At 32.8% G+C, this 6,000-nt stretch overlaps 1 protein-coding gene across 1 annotated transcript in view; it reads left to right on the top strand.

The window, feature by feature from the left end:
* Positions 1-6,000, top strand: part of LOC107673991 (partitioning defective 3 homolog B-like) — a 176,434-nt gene that overhangs the window by 84,024 nt on the left and 86,410 nt on the right. The gene's annotated exons all lie outside the window — the stretch shown is intronic.

Below are 6,000 nucleotides of genomic sequence, written 5' to 3'. Positions count from 1 at the left end.
TATATATATATATATATTAGGGCTGTCAGTTTAATGCATTAACTTAATTAATTAGTTATAAAAAAAATAACGCAATTAAAATGTTAACGCAGTTAACACACTGGCCCCAGCCCCAGATCTGTACATCGTCTTACATTTCATATAGTTGGCTGTTGACAAATATGATGCAGGGCAACAACTCCATAAATGCAGTTATGCCCTAAAATTCAAGATACTGGTGCAAAAATGCCCCTGTATATGTTTTTGTCTCATTTTTATATCGAGGAGGGAGAGCAGTAGGCTATTACACGAGTGCTGATTTTGTCCCGAATATCACGAGTTTAAATGTGATTTTATACAACAGTTCAGTAAATAAGAAGTTGATATTGTGTTATATTTTAACCACAATATTATGTGGTTTTGCTAAATTTTTGCAAAGAATAAATTATCTTTAAAGCCATAGCAGAATTGTTGTGCGTCTCCGAGCAGCACAGCGGTGTTTAGTTTCTGAATGAATCCGCGTTTTGAACGAATCGTGTGAATCAATGATTCAAAGGCCCATTCATAAACAGCCCATTTACTTAATTCCTGAATGAATCAGCCGTTTGAATGAATCGAATAAATTACATTTACCGCCACCTGCTGGCAGATTTAGTTTCTTATTTAGAGTATCATTTAATAATAATAATAATAATAAAAACATTAAAGGGATAGTTCACTCAAAAAAAATTTAATTCTGTCATCATTTACTCTCCCGTCCCTCATATTGTTTCAAACCTTTCTTTTGTGGAACATAAAAGATGGTATTTTCAAAGACTATAGAATACCCTTAAAGGGACTTTGGTATTTTTAAGACTGTTGGTAACAAAGCTGTTTTGGTTACCAATGACCAGTGTTGGGGAAAGTTACTTTTAAAAGTAATGCATTACAATATCGCGTTACTTCCTAAAAAAGTAACTAATTATGTTATTGAATGTAATGCATTACATTACTTTTGCGTTACTTTTTAAATCTGGGCTGAGCTTGCTTGTTTGCTTTTAATATAAAAAGTTCTATTTTTGGCAAATATAAAAGCCCTTTCACACCAAAAGCCTGTGTTTTTTCAGATGTATTTCCAAGAAAAAAACATCGTCTTATATTCGGGTCAATACGGTATTTAACATATGTAATTATTGCAGCTTTGAGTCATATTCTGAATTGCGTTTAACTGTTTTTATTAATTTTGAGGAAAACTAAATCTGATTTTTTTTTTTGTGAGTGAGTGAAATGAATTAATGCTTGTTCACATTTATTCTAGAACTAAAGTAACATCTTACTCCCGATTTCTCTCAACAAGGGGACAGGAGAGCTTTCAATCAATAAATGGGGAAAAAATTAACTGGCGTTACTTATTTGAAAAAGTAACTCAGATATTTTCTTATAAATTAAAAAGTAATGCGTTACTTTACTGGTTACTTGAAAAAAGTAATCTGATTACGTAACTTGCGTTACTTGTAATGCGTTACCCCCAACACTGCCAATGACTTTCATTGTATGAACAAGAAATACTGAGATGTTTCTCTAATTATCTTCTTTTATGTTCCATAGTTTATGTTAGGCCGTTGTAGCCTAAATGTTTGTGTAATAATTTTTTTTGTTCAATCAAATAAAATGTTTCTAAAGCTACAATTTGTAATCTCTACTTGATACTTTCTCATTTAACACAAAAATATCTTTAAATAATCGTTTGTGGGTAATTTCACAGTCAAATTTATTTTGCGATTAATTAGATTAATTAATCGAAACATCATGTAATTAATTAGATTAAAAGTTTTAATCAACTGACAGCCCTACTCTAAACAGAAATAAGTTCAATAATTTAGGAACTGACATTGTTCTTTAAAAATAAGCTGTTGAACATGCAACTCATTATTCATTTTATTCATCTTTACCTCCACTACAAAACTCAAATCAATGGCAATATATGGATGTAAATATTTATTTTTTTTATAATTATTTGTAACTTGTCACATACTATTTGTGTTTTAAAAATGAATAGTACCTCAAACTACTCCTTTTCCTGTCATTTAGACTTAAAAAAAAAAAAAACCAACGGATAATAAAATGGGCCAAAAAGTCTCATACTGTAGACATACATTCTAGCACTTTTATGGCTATTCAGACAACCTTACAAAACCCCAGCAGTGCCCTCCTTAACATTGAAAGTGCCAAATCAGCGTGTGACAGGAAGTTGTGCACACGACATGGCGGTTTAACAGGAAGCCTCGGGCCAACGCTGGTCCATCTCCTCTCCCAGATGTTACACGCGGTGCGTGTTGATCGCTGACCCCTTTCAAAGCATCTCTATTTTTCTTCTAAACATCAGACCCTCATTAGAAACCAAACAATGAGTAAAACCGCTATTGTGGTGCCCCTGGGTCCCTCATCACAGGAAGAAAGACCACATCCCTTCATTGTGTCTCTGTCTATCCTCAGTTCATTTGCACTGTAGTGTCTGCTCATCAAAGGCCTTGGGTTTAGACGGGTCACCTACACACACACATGTGTACGTGCCTGTGTTATGTGAGGGCTGCCAAACAATTCATAATCGTTGTTACAAACAGTCATTTCTCCCATGCATTACTTCCTCAATGAGGTTTTTGATGGCTAAGATTGTACATATCAGGCCAGAACTTCTCTATTAATCAAATTACCTAGAGCCTTATATGTAATAATATTATCATTGTTATTTTATTGTTTTTTTTTATAATAATATATATTGAATTTGAAAAAGAAATACAAGTAGTATTATATTTCATTTTGATAATATATTATCATTTAATTATTTTTATTACATTGTGTGTTACATTGCAAAATTAAAACTCGTGCATGGTTAAATTTGGGGTTTATTTATGGATTTAGCTGCTTTGTACTTTGTTAAATCTTTGCTGTCCCAGATCTGTTCAAGAAGAGCAGCTGTATGTCATTGACACTGACTATTATTGGACCATTAATTCTCATTAGGCACAAAAAAACGTCATAAAGAGCTGCACTGCAGTATCTATTCACAGAGAAAAACCTCCTCCATTTTTCCACCCTATTCAAATTCAAAGCGGGTTAGATGTGCCACCGCTTAGCCAGGGTAAATTACGGCAGAAATGCGACGGCAGGCAAAAGGAAAAATGACACACTCGGGAGAAATATTTTTCAGAGAATGGAAGAGTATGAAAAGATATAATGACAGTGTTGAGTAGATTTCACCATCTGCCTTTTTAGAGGATATGAGTGTGTGTGTGTGTGTGTGTATTTATATTTCATTCCAACCAATGAATGTATCCAAACCTGAAATACTCTCCATAAACACCCACCTTCATACAGTATTTGTCAGTTTCTTTTACCACCCACTGTCAGCACAAAATATACCATCTTAATTCCCAAAGAGCAGATTTGGCTAATGATCAGCCATTAACAAAAATAAAGCATCTTTTATAAGAGTCTGCTAGAATCCAGCAGATCTTTGGACAGGAAACTAGATTGCTAGCTTGCACCATAAATGTCCATCCTGTTAGCAGCTACATGGTGTCCTTCTGTGTGATGGATCAGTCTGCGTGATTCGTGTTTAGAGATCGTTGACAGAGTTAAAGTCTTGTTTTTCTGACTGAAGCCCTTTGGGATCTGGTCACGGTGACTGGACATCCTGGATGTGTGAAAGTTGGTGTTGCCGAAACGTCCGGCCCTGCTGGAAAATCCAGCTAAAACCATCTTACGGTGTTTAGCTGGTTTCTAACTGGCACAGGATGGTCCTTAACTGATTCAAGCTGGTCTAGATCATTGATCGGCCACTTGAAGTACTTGAAAGAAAACCGTGACACATGCCCAAAAAACATGGCAAATTTTATTATTATTGTGATTATGATTATTATGATTATTATTTAGTGTTACTAGATTATTAGCCAATGAGGTGAACAAGGAGATTATAAAATAATTATTGAAATATAGATGTAAATGTGTACTAATTATACTAATAGGAATGAATATTTGTATTAATAGCTATCAATATCAATATTAAAAGGTAATATTAATAAATGTAATTAATGCTAATACCACTTTATTGCTGTATCTGTTGATAAGTATGAATTAATATTAACCAATATTATTATTAATATGTATTATTAATGTCAGTACTAATGATAAATATGAATAAACATTATTAATAATGGCATTAATAATTCATATTAATAGGCTGTTACATATAATACTAATAGTATTATTGATTTTAGTATTAGTAGCAGTTAATATTAAGTGACACTTTTATTTATTTATTTATAAAAAAATAAATGTTATTAATATCATTACTACTTAATTAACAATTAATAAAAAAAATAGACATTGGAATATATAAATTTATTTTTAAATAGATATAAGTATTTGATAAACTTCTGGTGGATTCGCATATTTTTCTTTTGAATAGCATTTGATTTATTGTGTAGAAATGAGTTTTCAATGATCAGACAAATGCAAGAATCTGTGGGCTTGTCGTGTAAATGTATATTAATGAGATTGCTTTGGCAAACTGTAAATGTCTAAATATCGCCATTGCATTAAAGATAAGCTGACTGGATTTGGCATCAATTTGTCATGTACTGTGAGGGTAAATGTATGCAGTAGGTGGAATTAATGTCTGCAGCAACATATTAATTATACCTGATAGCCAGTAGCAATAAATCAGTCAAACATCAAATTAAATTGTAATGTAAGATTTTTCTTTTTTGTGCCCACTAGACATGCTTTTAGATCTTTCCAGCGTGCACAGCAAAAATGTCTTTAATATAATAATAAAAGGTCTATATTTAGTGATTTTTGTGGTGTTTCACTTGACAAGGTACACTTATATTTAAGATAAATGATCTAAAGTCCACTCTTTAGTCTATCTAATATCACTACTGTAATGTGATATTCTCACAGGAAGTTTGCTGTAAAAGCTGAATATGTATTTTAGTAACCAATTTACAATCATAATGTGGACTCTGAAGGGTCTGTAGAGTTTGGTGTTTGATTCGGACAGGTTTTCTGTGAGGATGGAGGGGTCAGACAGCACATTGCACACAGTTGTACTCACAGGAAGAGAGGTCGGTCACAGGGCTGGTGGAGCATTTAGATGTCCTTGAGATGGTCTTAATAATAATTCCTCTTCCTACACACAGGATGTGCTCTGCTTTGTCATGACCCATTTAATTATATTTGTTATTTGGGTCACGGCCACTTCTTTTTAAAAAAGCTGTGCGTAATATAAAAACTGTAGATGCTTTCATGTAATAGCAAACGGCCTTCTGACATCAATTCTAATTTAGTTCAGTATCTGGGTTAAGGTGCATTGACTTCTAGGCAGGGGCATTAAAACACATTTCCCGTGCATTATTTTTGTGTAAATGACACAAAGACTTCCTCTCAAAATGCTGTGTGAGTCACATTGCATTTTCTCGATTAGTCGGTAAATTGGATCAAAGTTTGGGTTTTGTGTTGCAGCTTTTTTCTTTGTGAATTTGGTAGGGTATTATAGGACTGCTTGCAGAAGAAGAGGAAAAGGATATTTGTTGCTCAAATATTATAAAATGGAAAATGTTCAGGATAACAATGTTATGTTTCATTGAAGTGCCAGTTTTGCCTGTATGGAAGCTTGTTTCCACCACTAAATAAATTTAAAAAAGGTAATTGCGACTGCTTATTCTGAATTTTTTCCACCCAATTGCGAATTTACATCTCACAATTCTGACTTTATAATACATAATTGTGGGTTATAAAGTCAGAATTAAGATATAAACTCGCAATTGAAAGAAAATAGTATTTTTCCCCCTCAGAATTGTACCTCGGAACTCGGAATTGTGAGTTTACATCATGAGATTCTTAGAAAAAAAACTTTTTTTTTTGACAGTGACAGAAACAGGCTTCCCTATGTAATTTTTATATAATGTCATTATTAATTAGTAATATTAATATTGATAACATTTATTAATGTTAATATTATTAGTTAATTATCTCTAA

Source organism: Sinocyclocheilus anshuiensis, unplaced genomic scaffold (assembly GCF_001515605.1).
Source record: "Sinocyclocheilus anshuiensis isolate Anshui unplaced genomic scaffold, SAMN03320099.WGS_v1.1 scaffold348, whole genome shotgun sequence".
Classification (NCBI taxonomy): Eukaryota; Metazoa; Chordata; class Actinopteri; order Cypriniformes; family Cyprinidae; genus Sinocyclocheilus; species Sinocyclocheilus anshuiensis.
The sequence above is the reverse complement of the archived record's forward strand: the minus strand, read 5'-3'. Positions and strand labels throughout refer to the sequence as shown.